Here is a 19,651-nt window from a genome sequence, read left to right on the forward strand (position 1 = left end):
TTAACCAGTGACCCAGCCAATTTCATGATCAGTTTAAGCATTATTTAGGTTATTTAGCGTTGATGGAATTAGTAATGCGAGATGAGGCCGAGGATTCGCCATAAATTACCTGACATTCACCTTACGGTTGGGGAAAATCCCTGAAAAAAAAAACCCAACAGGTAATGAGTCCAAGCGGGAATCGAACTCGTGCCAACTCAGAATTATTCTTTCTTCACCCACTCTTTCTAGCACAGTTTAATTTCTTATTTTGTCTGTCCATTTCACATACTCTATTCTCAGTATCTTAATTTCAAATGCTTCCAATCTTTTCTCTTCTCTTCGTCGTAATATCCATGTTTCTGCCCCATACAACGCCGCACTCCACACAAGACTCTTCACTAGTCTCTTCCTTAATTATTTTTCCAAAAATCAGCATAAGATGCTCATTTCATTACTAAGAACTTCCTATGCCATTGCTATTCTTCTTTAGACTTCTGTTAGCAGCTCGTGTTACTACTTAAAATACATCCCAAGTATTTGAAGCTGTCCGTTTGATCCACTGCCACATATCGAATTCGCATGTTTACCTTCTTTAGTTTTCTTCCAATAACCATGGTCTTAAACTTGTTTGCATTTATCTTCATCCCGTACCTCTGCTCACAGCTGTTGTGTAGCTCCAGTATCATGTCCCTTCGTATTATAAGGCAACAGTAGTATAGAGATAACTGTTTAATTTACCGAATTAATTTCAATTCTCTCAATCTGATTTGATTTTGACTAAACGGATCGAATCTAAAGAACTACATATTAACTAAAGACTCTGGAGATTTAGATTTAGATAATATGACGCTTATGATTATGTTTTTGTGTTTTTTTTTTCGATCACAATCTTTCCGTTGTATACAGAGAGTAAGGGGTCTAAGTGCCGTCCTTTTCACAGTCATCGGGGACGGTCTACAGGATAAAAATATGTCCATACAATATAGAGTCAAAACTTGATAGTTTTCGAGAAAAAAAAATTATTTTCTTATTTTATTTACGTTATACTGCTTATATCGTTAGTAAAATTACGAAAACATTTACATCAGTAGATATATCTAGCAGAGTTAATATTACTTTAAATAAATATTTGTGTGTTCTATTACGTTTTCGTGAAATTAAATAAAATTGCATGCTTAAATTTGTTAATATTCTGGCGTGAGAGACGTGGCAACGTGTTCAGCAGGCAGTACTCTGCAGAGACGTAAGCACGAGTCAGCTAAGTTCAAGCTCCCTGTCCATAGGTCTACTGCAGAGCGGATGGCAGTTCCGTACAGGGTGTTCGATAAATAACTTACAATGTCATTCACAATTTAAGAATATCATATGAGCCGTTCAGAGCAGAAGTGGTGTAAGTCAAAAATGGGTAATGAGGATTAAAGTAAACATTCTGTAAAATACTGCGCAAAGTAGCAATTAATATTCAATTTATTTAAAATATCAGTAGTCGGTGGATAGCAAGAAGGATATAGTAATTGCTACTTTGCGGTGTATTGTACAGAATTTTTACTTTAAACCTCATTACCCAATTTTGACTTACACCACTTTTGCTCTGAACGACTCATATGTTATTAATTTATGGAGAAAGTCGTCGTAATTCAAGTGAGGCAAGAAGGATGTACCGTCAACATTTTCCTCAAAGAAGGTTACCTAATCGGGGAACTTTTGTAGCAGTTTCTCAACGATTTTTAGAAACTAGGAGTCTCCTACACCGTTTCGAAAATCACACAAACAGAAATTTGTTTAAAATGATACTGTTTTACGGAAGCGGGAGAGATTAAAATTTTGCATTAGAAAAAAAAGTTCGTGTGATTTTGTGTAGAAAACCATTACGGTATTGTTTATTTTTTAGACGTACAATAAAAAAAAGGAGCAATATTGTTACATAAAATGTAAATTTACCATAATGTCCTAATAATGAGATTGGAAGTTTATATTTGCTGCTCGTTTTATGTAAACAACAGTAGCCTATTGTCGTGGTCAGCTCCTGCATTAGAACAGAGCATCTGTACCGGTCTGTCTGTACCCGCTTGAGCTGTACTGTGTAATTATAAACCCTCTCTCCCCCTCCAACAACGTTGCAAAACGTCTAATATTGTAAACTTTAATAATTAGTTAAATATAGCAATTAGAAAAAAAATTGTAAGGGCATTTTCTCTTCCTTATGACATGAATAATCATCAGTTAAAACAATGGCACTTATACCCCTTACATCCTGTATAAGTTGTATCGGTAGATAGAAGGATGTAAAGCTTCGAATCTGTTTTGTGTGATGTACTCCATTTCGTTCTGTCAATCTTTCATCTTTAATTCGACGTGCTCTATGCCGGTTCATTGATTATCTTAAATTCAGTGTTTTCAGGGATGAATTAACACTAAAATATATTTCTGAACTTCGATAAATGTACTATCGGTATTACTTTACAGCAGAGACTGACTATTATGAGCGTTTCTATAGTGATTCAAGAGCTGCTGTGTCTGCTGGAAGAAACACTGGTACAGTCCCAGAGAGAAAAAAAATACCCGACTCTTGAAGCTCCTTACAGAGCACGGTTCACAATACGACTTAACGACGGTTTTCAACCCAGTATTATTTGTATAGTATTACAGTAAGATATTTCACAACTAATGCAAAAACCAGGAAATTAATCTGAAAATAAGATCGAATGAAAGCCTAAAAATAATAATATACAGGGACATCATTTTATTTTTACTAACATTTTTAATATTAACTTGGCTATACCTCTGGATCAACGCCGTTTGCTACCCCCTTTCACGACCGGAGTTCGATGATACTGGCGTAATATACAAACAAATCACTTTACTAGGTATAGGAGGGAAGAAAAGTAGTTCATCCATTTACGTAAACTAGGAAATATCGCGCGTTTGAGTTTGATAATTTTCATTAGGTTTTTGTTTAATCAAAATACAGTACTATATTAATACTTAGTGTTTTTACTCACGAATTGAGCTATCCATTCGGACGTATTCATTATGCAGTGTATATTATACTGTCTACAGCACATTAGCGTACAATATAGAGAATGAAGTTAAATTGAAAGATAATCATAATACGGATATTTAAACACATTTTTTAAAATGGTGGCCATTCATTTCAATACAGGCTTCAGTTCTAATGTGCATATTATCGCACTATAGACTATTGTACCTAATCCCAATTACCAGTTTCGTCCTTCGTGCTAGTAACTTATGTTGAAATAATTCTGTACCTACTCTATAAAAGAGTACTTTACGTACTGTAAATTCAATCTTCACTTCTGCCCGATCCGAAAAGATAAAATTACTCAGACATACTATATACTGTCCGTCCAAGTGGTTATGTCGTAGGATCGTAGAAAGAGGGGAAATCACGTGACAGTTAATTACTTAACGAGGCCCTTTTATTTAAGTTATTTTAAACAGTTCTATAATATTACGTAGACGTCCAATTCCTAACAGAAATTAATGTTCTCAGAAAAGAGCTAAGTCAGCCCAGCCACTAGCTGGCGAATAAAAGCTGGTGGGGGAAACCGGGATACGACGTAGGCAAATGGACGACAGTAGTACCTGTGCGAAAATGATTGTATATTGAAAGCTCTTTCATCACTGGAAAACGCGAACATATTTTTGGAACGTACTGTTTACTATAAGACTACTATGACTGTATATGCGGTCGTGGATCTGTGTGGAGGACGGTTGAACTTCATTAGTAGAAGGGGTGGGAGTGAAGTACATTCAAAAACTCAGGTACAATAAAAATTGAAGTAAAAATAAAATGATGTCCCTGTATATTACACAATACAGTACGACAATCCCGATTACAATTCATCGCAAGCATTCCGATAGACCTGTGCTAGCGTGCTTGCTCGTAGACTACAAAGTTCAGGGTTTGAACACTGTTGAGGAAAGAGTTTTTAAAATTAATTATGCAGATTTATTTGGATTACCATCATTCTGTTTTGCTGCATGGTTTATAAATATTCATCTACTACTAAGAACAGATCAATTTACATCGCATCTTTTTCAACGCCTTTCGAGATACATTACTTAAAGTGACATGAATTTCAGTAACTGCCAAAGCGATCTCGTGTGTATCACTTCTTTGGGCTACTGAGCATGCGCAATGCGTTGAATCTGAAACTTTTTTTAACTGAACATTCAGCAAGGTTCTTTTAATAGGGAGAGTGGTTGTAGAACAGGCTTGCTCAGCTTTAGTTTGATAATCGCCTTATGTCTCTCAGACCGTTTACCTGTAATTCTCTGAATGTCATTGGCTTCGACATGATACAGTTTCCTCGACTGTCTTCCTGTCATTCGATGTGGCCACTTTCTTAGTACACACGACTGTCCCTGAGCACTTGCAGCGTGAGCTCTGTGTATTTTGTACAGGGACATCATTTTATTTTATTAACATTTTTAATATCAACCTCGCTATATCTTTGGGTTAAAGGTCTAGAACCGGAAACACCGCTTGCTCCCCCTTCCAAGACTGGAGTTCGATGATACTGGCGTAAAATACAAATCACTTTACTAAGTATAGAAGGGAAGAAAAGTAGTCCATCCATTTATGTAAACTAGGAAATATCGCAGTTTTGAGTTTGATAATTTTCATTAGGTTTTTGTTTAATCAAAATACAGTACTATATTAATACTTAGTGTTTTTACTCACGAATTGAGCTATCCATTCGGACGTATTCATTATGCAGTGTATATTGTACTGTTACAGCACATTAGCGTACAATATAGAGAATGAAGTTAAATTGAAAAATAATCATAATATGGATATTTAAACACATTTTTGAAAATGGTGGCCGTTCATTTCGATACAGGCTTCAGTTCTTTTGTGCATATTATCGCACTATAGACTAATTCCAATTGCCAGTTTCGTTCTTCGTACTAGTAACTCATGTTGAAATAATTCTATACCTACTCTATAAAAGAGTACCTTACGTACTGTAAATTCAGTCTTTACTTCTGCCCGATCCGAAAAGATAAAATTACTCAGAAATGCTATCTACTGTCCCTTCAAGTGGTTTTGTCGCAGGGTCGTAGAAGGGGGAGGGAAATCACGTGACAGTTAATTACTTAACGAGGCCCTTTTATTTAAGTTGTTTTAAATAGTTGTATAATATTACGTAGACTTCCAATTCCTAACAGAAATTAATCTTTTCAGAAAAGATCTAATGCAGCCCAGCTACTAGACTTTACAGAGGGGCGAACAGAAGCAGGTGGGGGAAATCGGGATGTAACGTAAGCAAACGGACGACAGTACCTGTGCGAAAATATGATTCAATATTGAAAGCTCTTTCGTCACTGGAAAACGTGAACATTTTTCTGGAACGCACTATACTCACTAACTCTGTACTGCATACGCGGCCTCGGTTGTGTGTGGAGAACGCTTGGAGTTTACTAGTAGAGGGGTGGGAGTGAAGTACATTAAAAAACTCAGGTACAATAAAAATTGAAGTCAAAATAAAATGATGTCCCTGTACTTGTAACCTTACTCATGCACACGACACACAAGTCCCCAGATTCCAAGCTTTACTATAAGGAATCCATACCCGAGGTTTTTCCCACTTCTCTCGTTACATTCTGTATAATATTTTATCTTAATATATTTGCCGAAAATGGATACAGAATGGGATATGGAGTATTTGACTTTCGATTCTACTGCAGTAATGTAGAAATTCTGTTTCTGTCTCGTCTTGGTTGGGAATATATACATCTGACGCAATTGAGTGAGGAATGCGAAATAAAACGCGAAGCGAGGAAGTTGACAATCAATTACCCAGGTCCATTTCATCAACCGGGACACTTAAATCAGGATGATACAATGCTCTGGACATGTGGCACGAACGACCAGACCGCAGAACGCATAAAACAGACGTGGACTGACGTTAACACACGACGAGTGGAGGAAAAATGGCGAACAGGGACTCCAACAGTGTAACGAAAGATTCAGGTGTGTGCCAACCTCCAGTCCTACCAGTCTCCCGTTTGAATTTTGTTCCAGTCGTCGGTGTTGTCGCATTTGATTCTTTTTTTTTTCGTCACTATTGGGGGAGGTATAGCTATACTGAAAATATCTTTCATGAGATTTTCGCAGAAATACAACGTTTTCAGTATTTTTGTTAAGACTATTACACTTTTACTACGTCACACTACTTTTGACCAATAAAACGGTACGAAAGGACGTCTTTCAACCAATCATGGCTTCTTATCGCACAATTTTATCGCGTCCCTAGCGTTTGTTTAATTTTATCGCGTCCCTAGCATTTGTTTATTTTTATCACTACCCTAGCATTTGTTTCTTTGTTTGCCAACATTTCAAACTGCACTGGTCTGGACGTCAAAAAACAAAAAATTACGAACCATTCCAGTCGATGCACAGCACTTTCAAATATTACTCGCATTGGCATTCAAGAACAAGAATTAGTAAAGATCACTGGTTATAGCTATGCATCTTTCCTGAAACTCTATTTACTTATAAATGAAGAGCACCATTCGGAAATCCTGAATAAGTTGAGAGATACACCATGTACATCAACGAGTTCACTTCTTTTACGCACACGTCCAATACATCAACTGAACCACTAACCACTAAAACATTCAAATTAGAAAATTTTACTTAATAATTGCTTCTTTCAAAATTATTCATGTTTATTTTTATTTAATCATCGTAATTAAAATTTTTCTTGTTTATTTCATCATCACTAATTAAAACTTTTTCGTTTATATTCTTTAGGTTATGTTTGTTATAGCTTCTGCTATATGATGTTATGGATAGTCACGTATCAGAGATTGTTTAATACTAAGATTTATTGAAAATCATCTATCAAGTGACGTTGATTACTGGGATCCGGATAATTGAAGTGGAATGCAAATGTTTTAATAAAAATGAAACTGAATCAACAAAGCCTTCTTGACTAGTAACTATCTACAGAGTTCAATGAAGAGTCCATAGTTAGCACAACTGATAACAAGAAAACAGCTAATCATAACACACTACTGCCATCTAGCGTAATGTTGAGATGGTACAATAATACATTTGAAGACAGTTGTATTTTCGTAAGTCAATTAATATTTTATTGTATTGGAGTACTTTGTTACTTCTAATCTTTATATACTTTCTTCTAATCGTGTAATAGTCAATTAAATCCCATTCGAGTTTTGATTTTATCTAGATAAATCAAAACCTCTAGTGAGATTACTGTTGAAAAACTGGTTTCGGGCATGCAATCTATTTGTGTGCAAGATTTCTTGTATATTACTTTGTTCGGTGTTCAGTACTTAGAACTGTTTTTCATGACTATTACACTTTTACTACGTCATACTACTTTTGACCAATAGAACTGTACGAAAGGACGTCTTTCAACCAATTGTGGCTGCTTATTGCACAATTTTATCGCTTTCCTAGCATTTGTTAAATTTTATCGCTTCCCTAGCATTTGTTAAATTTTATCGCTTCCCTAGCATTTGTTTGTTTTTTCGCTGCCCTAGCATTTGTTTCTTTGTTTGCCAACATTTCAAACTGAAAATTCTTTACGGTACTATAAAACATCCTTTGCGATCGTCATTTGTTTCCCGCATAGATAGTCGACTGAAAATGGCTGCTCCGTTAAAACATTTTGGTGAAGGTAACATTAATGAAATAGAATTTTAGTAAGTCATTATCTATTTTATTGTATTGGAGTACTTTATTTCTTATAATCTTTATATACTTTCTTCTAATCGTATAATAGTCAATTAAATCCCTCTCGAGTTTTGATTTTCTCTAGATAAATCAAAATTTCTAGTGAGATTACTATTGATAATTTACATAACATTATTTTCAGGGCTTTTGTTTCATTGAAGTTTACCATCCTTAGGGGAATAAACATGTAGGCTGTGTTCGAAATTCGAACTTATTATAGTACAGAATAAATAATGAATTTAATCCCGTTGTTAATATAAAAAGATACCACAAAGCGTGTTTGTGTTTGGATACACGTTAATTTGGTTGTCCGTTACAGTACAAAGGCCTTAGTTGTAAGCCTGGATGATAGACAACCCCCCACAGACTTGGACCTCGGCGTAACTATCCAGACGTTCATAGGGAAAATAAATCACCTGGAAGTATTAACGAACCTAAAAACTTGATATTTTTCATGTATAAATATAACTTTGAAGATTGAGAAATTCGTTACATAATGTGGTTCAGTATACTGTACCTGATTATCTCTCAAAATATTTACACATACAACCCTAACTTTATACTTTTTAAATAATTGTTCAATTTTGTCCTAATAAAATACTGTATGTGGTATGTACTTGTTCTTGGGAATATACTCTTATCATAGCTGCACTATTGCCTTTTGCATAGCTCCATAAGAAAAAAAATCGAATGGATTTAGATTTTAGGTGAATGAAAAGCCCAAGTGAAGGAAGTCACTGTTTTTGGTGCAACTAGGTAGCACATAGAGCTCACCAAGCAGTGCATTTTGGACAGTAAAGAGCCTGTTCCAAGACTTGTTCTGATTGATTGGAACTAAAAATATAACATTGTGGCATTTACTTACCCATTAAAAAGTGAATGAACTTTCTGTAAACAACACACTTCTTTTCCCATTCGACATATTTCAATAATTTCATTCAAATCGATTAATATTTATATCACCATCTATATAATCATCTCTATATAAAATAACCAAAGCAGAAATTAAAAAAAAACAAAAAAACAAAACCTTGAATGTACATTTCAACATATTCAGGCTCGTTGCGATTTGTTAGCGAGAGTTTCACATATATTTAATATGATAGAGTTCGAGATAATATTTCAGAATTTCCTAAGGAATATTCAGCACACATCTATTTCTTGTGCGTGTTTTCGATATCGATTTTGGGACTCAGAATTCAGAATCTCTGATTGCCCTACAGCTTCAACATTACCTTGTCCCTTGCTCTTCATTGGTCTTTCTGAATTGCCTTTGTTAGTTTTTCAAGATAAATTTCTTCATAATGCTCTCTATTGTTTTGTGTCGGTGATGATTGAGAATTTAAGTACCGTCGACTGGGTATACTTTACACAAGGGGGGTAACTTTACACATTTCTAGAAAAATTGTGTATAACAGCTTTAATAATGGCACACACTTCAGTCTACTACACATATGTGCTGTTGTCACACAGAATCAGTTCCACGGAGTTGCTACACATTATCTGTAATGTGCTGCCTTCTAAACATTTTTTCTAGAAATGTGTTAAGTTACCCCCCTTGTGTAAAGTATACCCGGTGACGATAACTGTGATATATGTTTTGTGTAAATTTTACTGGCTTTGTTTCTGTATAAAATGAAATGATTTAATTTTTTCATGTAGCGTAGTTGAAAGCATATTGAAAACCGTATCCAAAATTGATAAAACAATATTCTTAAAAAAATAATTTTACCGTTTTGCGAGCTATAAAACATTGAAGTGAGCGGTGTATTTTATTGGGGCGTTTAGAAAAAAAGAAGACTGATTAGGAAAAGTATAGGTGAAGAAATTCGAGTAAAGAAGGAAGAAAAGGATAAGAATGAGGAGAATATGATGGGTGGCAGACTAAACAGAAGAATAAAAAGAGAGAAAAGGGCAGAAGTAATTAGCAAAGAGGGAAAAGAGGATGGTGAAAGAAATTAAGGGTAGAATAGGGAACAGAAGGGTGAGAGGAGAATAAGAAAAACAGCCGGTAATATATTGAGAGAGAGAGAGAGAGAGAGAGAGAGAGAGAGAGAGAGAGAGAAGAAAAGGATGAGCAGAACGAACTAAAATAGAACAGCAGAGAAAGTGGAAATGCTGTGGTGATATATTACGCTATTTCACTTTCAAAGAAATTCTGTTGCGAGCTGGCGGGAAAGTGAGAAGCAGGGAGATGTTGACAGACAGGAGAGTAGAGGACGACCCGACCCACTACATATGTACTTCTACCATTGCCCAGCTTCATGGACTATCGGGGAATCCCTGCTTTATAGAATATAGTAGAGATCAGATAGATAGTGCGATGGTTTGCATCACAGATGTCAACAGACAAACAGAGGCAAAGAAACAGAGATAGAGAGAAATTGATAAATACAGACAGGGGGGCTGAATGTGTGGTAAGATGAGTAAGTGTGATTGAATGAGTGAGATGGTAAGATGGATTTAATAGTTGGGAAGGTGAAAGTTTGATTGAGTAGGTGAGAGGGTAAAAGTGTGATTGAATATGTGGGAGAGTGAAAGTGTGATTGAGTACGTGGGAAGGTAGAAGTGTGATTGAGTACGTGGGAGTATAGAAGCCTGATTGAATGGGTGAAAGGATAAAAGTGTGATTCAATGGGTGGAAGGATAAAAGTGTGACTGTGATTAAATAGGCGGGAGAGTGAAAGTGTGATTGAATAGGTGGGAGAATAAAAGTGTGATTGAGTAGACGGGGAGATAAATGTGTGATTAAGTAGATTGGAAGATAAAAGTGTGATTGAATAGGTGGGAGGATAAAAGTGTGATTCACAATGTGGGAGGATAAAAGTGAAATTGAGTAGGTGGGAGGATAAAAGTGTGATTCACAATGTGGGAGGATAAAAGTGTGATTCACAATGTGGGAGGATAAAAGTGTGATTCACAATGTGGGAGGACAAAAGTGTGATTCACAATGTGGGAGGACAAAAGTGTGATTCACAATGTGGGAGGACAAAAGTGTGATTCACAATGTGGGAGGACAAAAAGTGTGATTCACAATGTGGGAGGATAAAAGTTTGATTGAATAGGCGAGAGGATAAAATTGTGATTGAATAGGTGGAAGGGTGGAAGGATAAAAGTGTGATTCACAAAAGGTGGGAGGATAAAAGTGTGATTCACAAGGTGGGAGGATAAAAGTGTGATTCACAATGTGGGAGGATAAAAGTGTGATTCACAAGGTGGGAGGATAAAAGTGTGATTCACAAGGTGGGAGGATAAAAGTGTGATTCACAAGGTGGGAGGATAAAAGTGTGATTCACAAGGTGGGAGGATAAAAGTGTGATTCACAAGGTGGGAGGATAAAAGTGTGATTCACAAGGTGGGAGGATAAAAGTGTGATTCACAAGGTGGGAGGATAAAAGTGTGATTCACAAGGTGGGAGGATAAAAGTGTGATTCACAAGGTGGGAGGATAAAAGTGTGATTCACAAGGTGGGAGGATAAAAGTGTGATTCACAAGGTTTCACAAGGTGGGAGGATAAAAGTGTGATTCACAAGGTGGGAGGATAAAAGTGTGATTGAATAGGTGGGAGGATAAAAGTGTGATTCACAAGGTGGGAGGATAAAAGTGTGATTGAATAGGTGGGAGGATATAATTGTGATTGAATAGGTGGGAGGATAAAAGTGTGATTGAATAGGTGGGAGGGTAAAGTATGATGAAGTAGGGAATTGAATAACTGGTGGGATACATGAATGGAAAGTGAGTGATAGGTTATGTGAATAAGTGAAAGGTTGCATAAGTAGGTAATTAAATTAGACAATAAACGATCCAGCAATGCAGAGCAGTCAGGCCTGCCGATGGCTGTACAGACAGCATGCCTCGTTCAACTGTGGGCCGCGGGTTACCCACAATTACGCAGCCACTGCTTCCGCGTACATTTGTGCAACTAATTGTTGCATAGCAACCAGAAACTACAAAATACTCTTTTAATGTGAACAAAGATGCAAAACTAGGATAAAATTGAGGGGTGCTATAAAAGTGAACAACGCTTTTAATGCAGAGAGGAATAAGTTCGGTGATTCTTACCAAAGAAAAATCAAGAATAATTATGCTGCTAAAGTTTTGGCTATTTGCACTGTGGCAAGGATGTAGACACAGTCAACGTTCAGTCGGCCTGGGTAGCGTAGTCGGTATAGCGTTGACCTTCTGTGCTCGAGGTTGCGAATTCGATCCCGGCCTAGGTGGATGGTATTTAAGTGTGTTTAAATGCGACAGGCTCATGCCAGTAGATTTACTGGCATGTAGCCAGTAGATTTACTGGCATGTAGCCAGTAGATTTACTGGCATGTAAAAGAACTCCTGCGGGACAAAATTCCGGCACATCGGCGACGCTCATGTAACCTCGGCAGTTGCGATCGTCGTTAAATAAACCATAATTTTAAATTTTCAACATTCAGAGCTACGTGTCTATTTCAAGGCAGGTAAGGAAATTTGGAATCCATCTTGTAAATCTTCCGATTCTCTCTCTCCTCAGATTCTGTCTCCAACCTCCGATTCTGTGTCGTCCTCCGATTGTCTCCTCCTGCAATTTTGTCTCCACATTCGCTTCTGCCTCCACATCCGATCCTGTCTCCAGCTCCGCTCCTGTCTCCAGATCCGCTTCAGTCTCCAGCTCCGACCCTGCCTCCAGCTCCGCTCCTGTCTCCAGATCCGCTTCAGTCTCCAGCTCCGATCCTGTCTCCAGCTCCGCTCCTGTCTCCAGATCCGCTTCAGTCTCCAGCTCCGATCCTGTCTCCAGCTCCGCTCCTGTCTCCAGATCCGCTTGTCTCCAGCTCCGATCCTGTCTCCAGCTCCGCTCCTGTCTCCAGAACCGCTTCAGTCTCCAGCTCCGATCCTGTCTCCAGCTCCGCTTCAGTCTCCAGCTCCGCTTCAGTCTCCAGCTCCGATCCTGTCTCCAGATCCGCTTGTCTCCAGCTCCGATCCTGTCTCCAGCTCCGCTTGTCTCCACCTCCGATCCTGTCTCCTCATCCTCATAGTCTTCCTCAAATGCATCACACCTAGCACTACAGTAGAGACAAACTTGTGTAAGTTTTTAGTAATTAACCAAATTGATGCCTATTATAGACTGTGTTGCATTATAGTTTGGAATAAAGTGTATATACACACAGTGTATATGCATGCTTTCACGTGTTAATTAACTATGTTACCTTGTTGACTGGTTTCAATCTTTGGGGCATCATCAGAACTGGAAGGTCTTCGCGCCTTATGATTGCGTTTCCTTGGGGGTGTGTTTGTGTAGTGTAATGTGGAGTCAAAAAGTGTGTGTTCTGAAATTGAGTTGTGTGTTGAGGATTTGATGCGGGTGTGTCTGTATGTCTGCAGTGCCTGGGAAAAGTGACATAAGTCAGTTTCCACAAACCTTTTTTGATAATTTATTGACAACTTACACTGGTTTATATCGATTTGATTTTTTTCTGTATGAATTATTGTAATGGGAGAAATACTTATGTCTCTTTTTCCAAGCGAGCAGATGTTCCGTAAGTTGTCAATAAATTATCAAAAAAGGTTTGTGGAAACTGACTTATGTCACTTTTCCCAGGCACTGCAGATATTTCGTATTGTTCTAGTTTCGTTTAGTTTCTGGTTTTTCGGTTGGCATACAAAAACGCACCCGCATCAGATTCTCAGCACAAACTCAATTTCAGAACACACACTTTTTGACTTCACATTACACTAAGCTTACACAAACATACCCACATACGAAACGCAATCAGAAGGCGCAAAGACCACCCAGTTCTGATGATGGCCCACAGGCTGAAACTAGTCAACAAAGTAACATAGATAACTAACACGTGAAAGCATAATGTACATATACTTTATATTCCGAAGTGATATAGTGTTAAAAGTTGTGTAATCAAGATTTATTATAGTTTGGTTAACCGTAAGTAATTCTTCATTATTTTTGTCAATAGAAACGCTGTATAATGAAAGTTCAATACCAAATGTTACGTTTGAATGGGAAGCGAAGAATATCTGACTGAGATACTGTTGAACACGTGTGTTCCATCAGTGTAATAAATGTGGAAACGCATATGCAAGTTTTATGCCGCAGTTTGTAAGATATATTTTAAGGTCAGCAGTTCATATTGAGAGATATTTTTTTTTGCATCAGTTCCCAGCACGTATCTCTGTACGATATTTCAAGGGAAGTTTTCACAAGATAATTTGGGAACTTCATTCATTTTAAGAAATTTTCCTCCCTTTTTCAATCACAAATCTCGCATGATTCGTTGGAAATCGAAGCCAGAAGTTATCTGTAACCACTCGCTTGATGCGCAAAAAATTGTAGCCTAAATATTCATTTGAAAGATAGCTGCATTTGATGAAAAAGTCGAACCCATGCTTCAGTACTTCTACTGTGAACAGGAGTTATTCTGAGAACCCAGTTTAAACGGGCGTGGTGCTGTGGCACCTCGTTGTTATAGCGCGGTATACAACAGCATGAAGGGTACATTACGTTTTATTTGACTGCAGACGTGTCTACCTGCAACTGTCAAGCTGTAAAGCTTCAGAGTGTCGCAGTTGCATGCGATCTTACTGCCGGCATTCAAGTGACGATCGCTATGCGCAATTCAGTGAAGCGAAAGGAACTTCTCCTTGCTTGCTTTGTTGCAAGACGTAAACCCCTATTCAGTTTTTATAACAATAACTACCGCAAGAGTAATTCCGAAGATGCTTGTAGAAAGTCTGGGAATAGCAAAGGCACAGCTCTCGACACATACACATTCAGATAATGTCTATATTATAGAGTAATGAATGCTCAAATGACTGTAAAAAAATAGGCAATTGTAAGTTGAATAGAGACTGTTTGTCTTTTAGCACCGCTACCTCAGTTTAAATTCGAACCGAAAGTGATATTCAAGGAAATAATAATAATAATAATAATAATAATAATAATAATAATAATGATGATGATGATGATGATGATGATGATGATAATAATAATTTCTAATATAATAATAGTAATGGTTGTAATATTTTCACAATCGCCGCCGAATAATAACAAAAGAATAACACCTATCAATAAATACGAATGATAACAAATGAATGACTCCTATCGACAAATAACAAACGGCAATCATACATGAAAATGTTGCGTCCAAAAACGAACTATTTATTTAAATTAAAAATGATTAATAATTATTAAATAGCAATTCATATTTAATAGTATTACACATTTAGCACAACAGATTTCCGTGGCCCATGTCTTGTTCTGGACTATTGTGTTAAAATAACAGTCATAAGCTCTTCTAACTAGAGGAGTAAAATTTGGCCTCTGCCATTTTAAAGTTAGCTCACCACACACTGAACAGAAGTTGTTTCTATCTATGAGACACTTTCAAGACATGTTTCTTATACATTATATACTTATACACTACTCCTTACGATGCACTATTAAGTACGGTATTACATACTTCTGTCACAATTCAATTGACAACGGAAGAGAGCACAGAATTAGCTTCTTTCTTTAAAGAAAGCTTCTATTCATCTGGGGAATTTACCTTAAAATCACAATTTTGTGAGGGAAATGTCATTATTGTTATTCGTGAATTCACAGGCAACAATACCAAACGTTACAAGTCAATTGTTGACACAATGTAATGAAATATAAATGTAAAATACGCCTTCTAATCAGCATGCTATACACCATAAGTGCCAATAAAGAGGAGCAAGTTTATTTTCAAAATTAAAAAAAAAAAAAAATGGTGGGTGATGGAACATTTCTGACTTCATTTTTGGAATCAGCAGATGGCAATACATAAGAAACACCCGAAATTATTTATTTAACAAAATCATTGTTGACCAGTGTATTAATTAATTTTTTTTATTAAGATCGGCCAAAAAATATTATGCAATATATGTGTTAGGTTTATAACATATTCTCTCCTTCATCCCGACTTCTCTAACCTTTCCTCGAGTCTGTTGTAATACACTTACCACACTTGTTCGCAATACTATTTCTTTGGCAGTGCGTAAAATGTATAGCAGTGCTAAAGTGATTACTTACTTTTTTACGCACTAGTGTTTTAAAGGTTTACTGTAGGCACTGATAACAGTGGTTAAAATGCAACCTTACGCAGTATCGTAGAAATTTTTTTTAAATTTAATTAAAAAAATTAAAATAAATAATGTAGACAAAAGAAAAATGGCATGTATTTACAAAGAAATTATTTAAAATATATATATTTATATGAAATGATGTAAGAATATATGTTTTTATGTGGAATAGAATTTCATATATAAATTTATGGATTTTATTGTTCCGAATTTTAATCTTCGTTACAGTAATTTATTTACAAGCAGAAAAAATATGTGTTTACTTACCTACAAATCGGACCCCTGCTCATTATAAAAAGTATGAACACAAAGTATGAACACATAGTATTGTGATCTTGTGATTATTTCTGTCTGTTCTTCGTTCGTGTACAACTACTTTTCCGAAATAACTGAACGGATTCTCTTCACAGCAGAGTCAATTTTTTGGGGTGGAATTAACGAGTATATATTGATGTTGCTGACGTAGTTGACGTTGCCAATGCTTATTCTGCTCCTTATGTCGATACATCAGATATAGAAAACATAGAACCGTCGCGAGTCTTCTTCTACCTGCGAATCTTTGTTTTCCGATTTCTGATTCAGAGGAGAAATAAATGAAGAAAAGGGGGAGACAGCAAATACGATTGCCTCTTGCGAGGAAGGAGGGGAGCTGATCGAGTTACAAGTCTTTATTGCAACTTCAGGACCAAATAAACAGCAGTTACCAACTTATGAAAAATCTCACTCCATTATGTTTTACCGTGCGCTATAGGAAATTTATTACCTGTTAAAATTGAGAAGAACTTCTGTTCTTTCTTCACGTTGGTCACAAAAGTTTTCATGATTTGGCCGCCTCCCAAGATCTGACAATGCGGTAGATTGTGTTAATTTAACGACATTATCTCAATTGAATGCACTTAACGTTGATGAAGTAGGATCATTAAATTACTGAGTCGTTAATGTAGCAGATCTTGTCTTAACTGATGAAATGGATGCACACGGATGTGTCACAGTATGTCATTTGATCCTGTTCAGCGGCTATCAGCTAGTCAATGTATGCCTCTTGCTGTAATAGTTTATAAATTATGTTACATAGTTGATTATAAAGAGCTTTCCGTACCTGTATAACACTTTCCAAATTAAAAAAGAAGCAGTTTATTGAATAATAAGTAATGTTAATAATTGCTAATGCACATTTTAAGGACACAGTTGAAATTCTAAAGGAACATAAGCCATCTTGTAACATTGGGAAAATTTATTGTCCTATTTCAAAATGTAGCTGAAAGCGTTTGGATTTCCAAAATCGGCAGTCTTTGACGTACAAAAGCAATATTTTATATTTACCATGCTTCCTGCAATTCACTTATAATTATTCAAGGGTTGCATTATTTCACCGAGTTTATTATATAGTAATAAAAAGTTAGTGTAAGTGAAACTACATATAGTTCAGGAGGGTAGACCTATCATATGAGTTGCACGAGAAGGGAAGGATTAGACGATCAGAAAGAGTTTGCCGTTCGTTATTATTGTATTATGACTCTAAGGACACGGAAATTCAGCTCAAACTAAAGCTTTATCTTCCCTCTCCACTGTTGATACAAACACGGTGCTGATAGGATCACAAGACAGGTCTTGCCTCGTCTACTATATCAACTTAACTACTTCATTGCGGAATTGGCTACTTAATTGCGGGACTGCCTGGTTAGTTGCGTTACTGCCTGGTTAGTTGCGTTACTGCCTAGTTAGTTGCGTTACTGCCTAGTTAGTTGCGTTACTGCCTAGTTAGTTGCGGGACTCCCTAGTTAGTTGCGTTTTAGTTGCGGGACTGCCTAGTTAGTTGCGGGACTGCCTAGTTAGTTGCGGGACTGCCTAGTTAGTTGCGTTACTGCCTAGTTAGTTGCGGGACTGCCTAGTTAGTTGCGTTACTACCTAGTTAGTTGCGTTACTGCCTAGTTAGTTGCGGGACTGCCTAGTTAGTTGCGTTACTGCCTGGTTAGTTGTGTTACTGCCTAGTTTTGTGTCGCTGGAGCCGTCGTATGCAAGTGTACAACACAACAGTCGGACGTATATTTATCTCAGATTGGATCGTGTACGTTAGTCAATCACTATATTGATAGAACAGCTGTGCACCAATCTTGTCATCTGACTCCCTTCATTGTAGACGATAGTTCTGATGGCACTATACACACATACATACATAAAACTAGCTTTTGCATCATACAAAGTAGAAAAAGAGCTCTAACAAACAAATAATACGTTTCCGGACCTGTGTCCATGTGACATAATTATTTGAATCCCCTAGATGTGGGAAATGTTTCCACAAAATGTTGACATCTTGTATTTTTGTTATTTCCTGTATATTTATTCACTGAAATTACTTGCTTATAGACTTATTATTTACTTGCATCCTCTCTACCTCAACTACTTACGAGGTATTTAAATTTCCTACCTAACGGCCTGACTAATTGCTTACTTAGAAGCCTGCCTAAGTTGCTTGCTTGAGATCCTGCCTAAGTTGCCTGCTAGGCGGACTGCCCGTTTACGTGCCTAGCTGACTGCGTACTAACCTATGTACTTGTATGCCTTTCTACCTATCCTCCGCTCGGTGTTAACTGTATTAAATAAGAGTACATGGACGTCTGATATTTGTCTCCTGAGTATGGAATTCTTGCAAAGAGGTCGTTACATCGAAGCCGGGACGGTGCTTGTGGTTCGGATCCTTGCTTCACTTGATATTCAGTTCAGAACCCCGTTAAACGCCTCATTCGCATTCTGAAGGTTGCGTGATCAGTACCCGGAGTCTGCTATTGATTTCAAATTGTGATATCCCTGGGGTGTCTGCGGGCCAACGCCACAAGTTCCAAATTCCTTCCGTAGACAATGATACAGTGTTCAATTCAGGTTTTAAGTGTGATCCTTATTGTGAAACATAAGAATATAATATGTTAAAGCACACATCATGCAGACAACTCGCGTTTAAAAGTTTGATGCAAAAGTAGGCCTACATTACGATACATCATTAACTTGCTTTGTTGCCTCCTATTATCCATTATCCGTCTGTCAGCCTTCCTCCTATTGTCCTCCTCCTCCTCCTTCCCATTCTTCTGTAATCTCATCCTTCCACTTCCTATTGTCCTTTCCCCGACCAGTCATCCATGGTACTCTTCGTCGCTCTTTCTTAATTCCTTCGCCATTCTTCACCCCGCCGCCCATTCTTCTACCTCTTTGTCACCATTTTCTCCAACTTATTCGCGCATTCGCTCTCACCTTTTCGCCCATTCGCTTTCACCCTTTGGCCCATTCGCTCTCACCCTTTGACCCGTTCGCGCTCTCACCCTATGGCCCGTTCGCTTTCACCCCTTCGCCCATTCGCTCTCACCCTTTGGCCGTTCGCGCTCTCACCCTTTGACCCGTTCTCTCTCTCTCGCCTTCTCGCCTTTGTCGTCCACCCTCTCTCGCCTTTGTGGCCCACTCTCTCTTGCTTTTGTGGCCCACTCTCTCTTGCCTTTGTGGCCCACTATCTCTCGCCTTTGTGGCCCACTCTCTCTCGCCTTTGTGGCCCACTCTCTCTCGCCTTTGTGGCCCACTCTCTCTCGCCTTTGTGGCCCACTCTCTCTCGCCTTTGTGGCCCACTCTCTCTCGCCTTTGTGGCCCACTCTCTCTCGCCTTTGTGGCCCACTCTCTCTCGCCTTTGTGGCCCACTCTCTCTCGCCTTTGTGGCCCACTCTCTCTCGCCTTTGTCGCCCACTCTCTCTCGCCTTTGTCGCCCACTCTCTCTTGCCTTTGTCGCCCACTTTCTCTTGCCTTTGTCGCCCACTTTCTCTTGCCTTTGTCGCCCACTTTCTCTCTTGCCTTTGTCGCCCA

Source organism: Periplaneta americana, chromosome 17 (assembly GCF_040183065.1).
Source record: "Periplaneta americana isolate PAMFEO1 chromosome 17, P.americana_PAMFEO1_priV1, whole genome shotgun sequence".
NCBI classification, from domain to species: Eukaryota; Metazoa; Arthropoda; class Insecta; order Blattodea; family Blattidae; genus Periplaneta; species Periplaneta americana.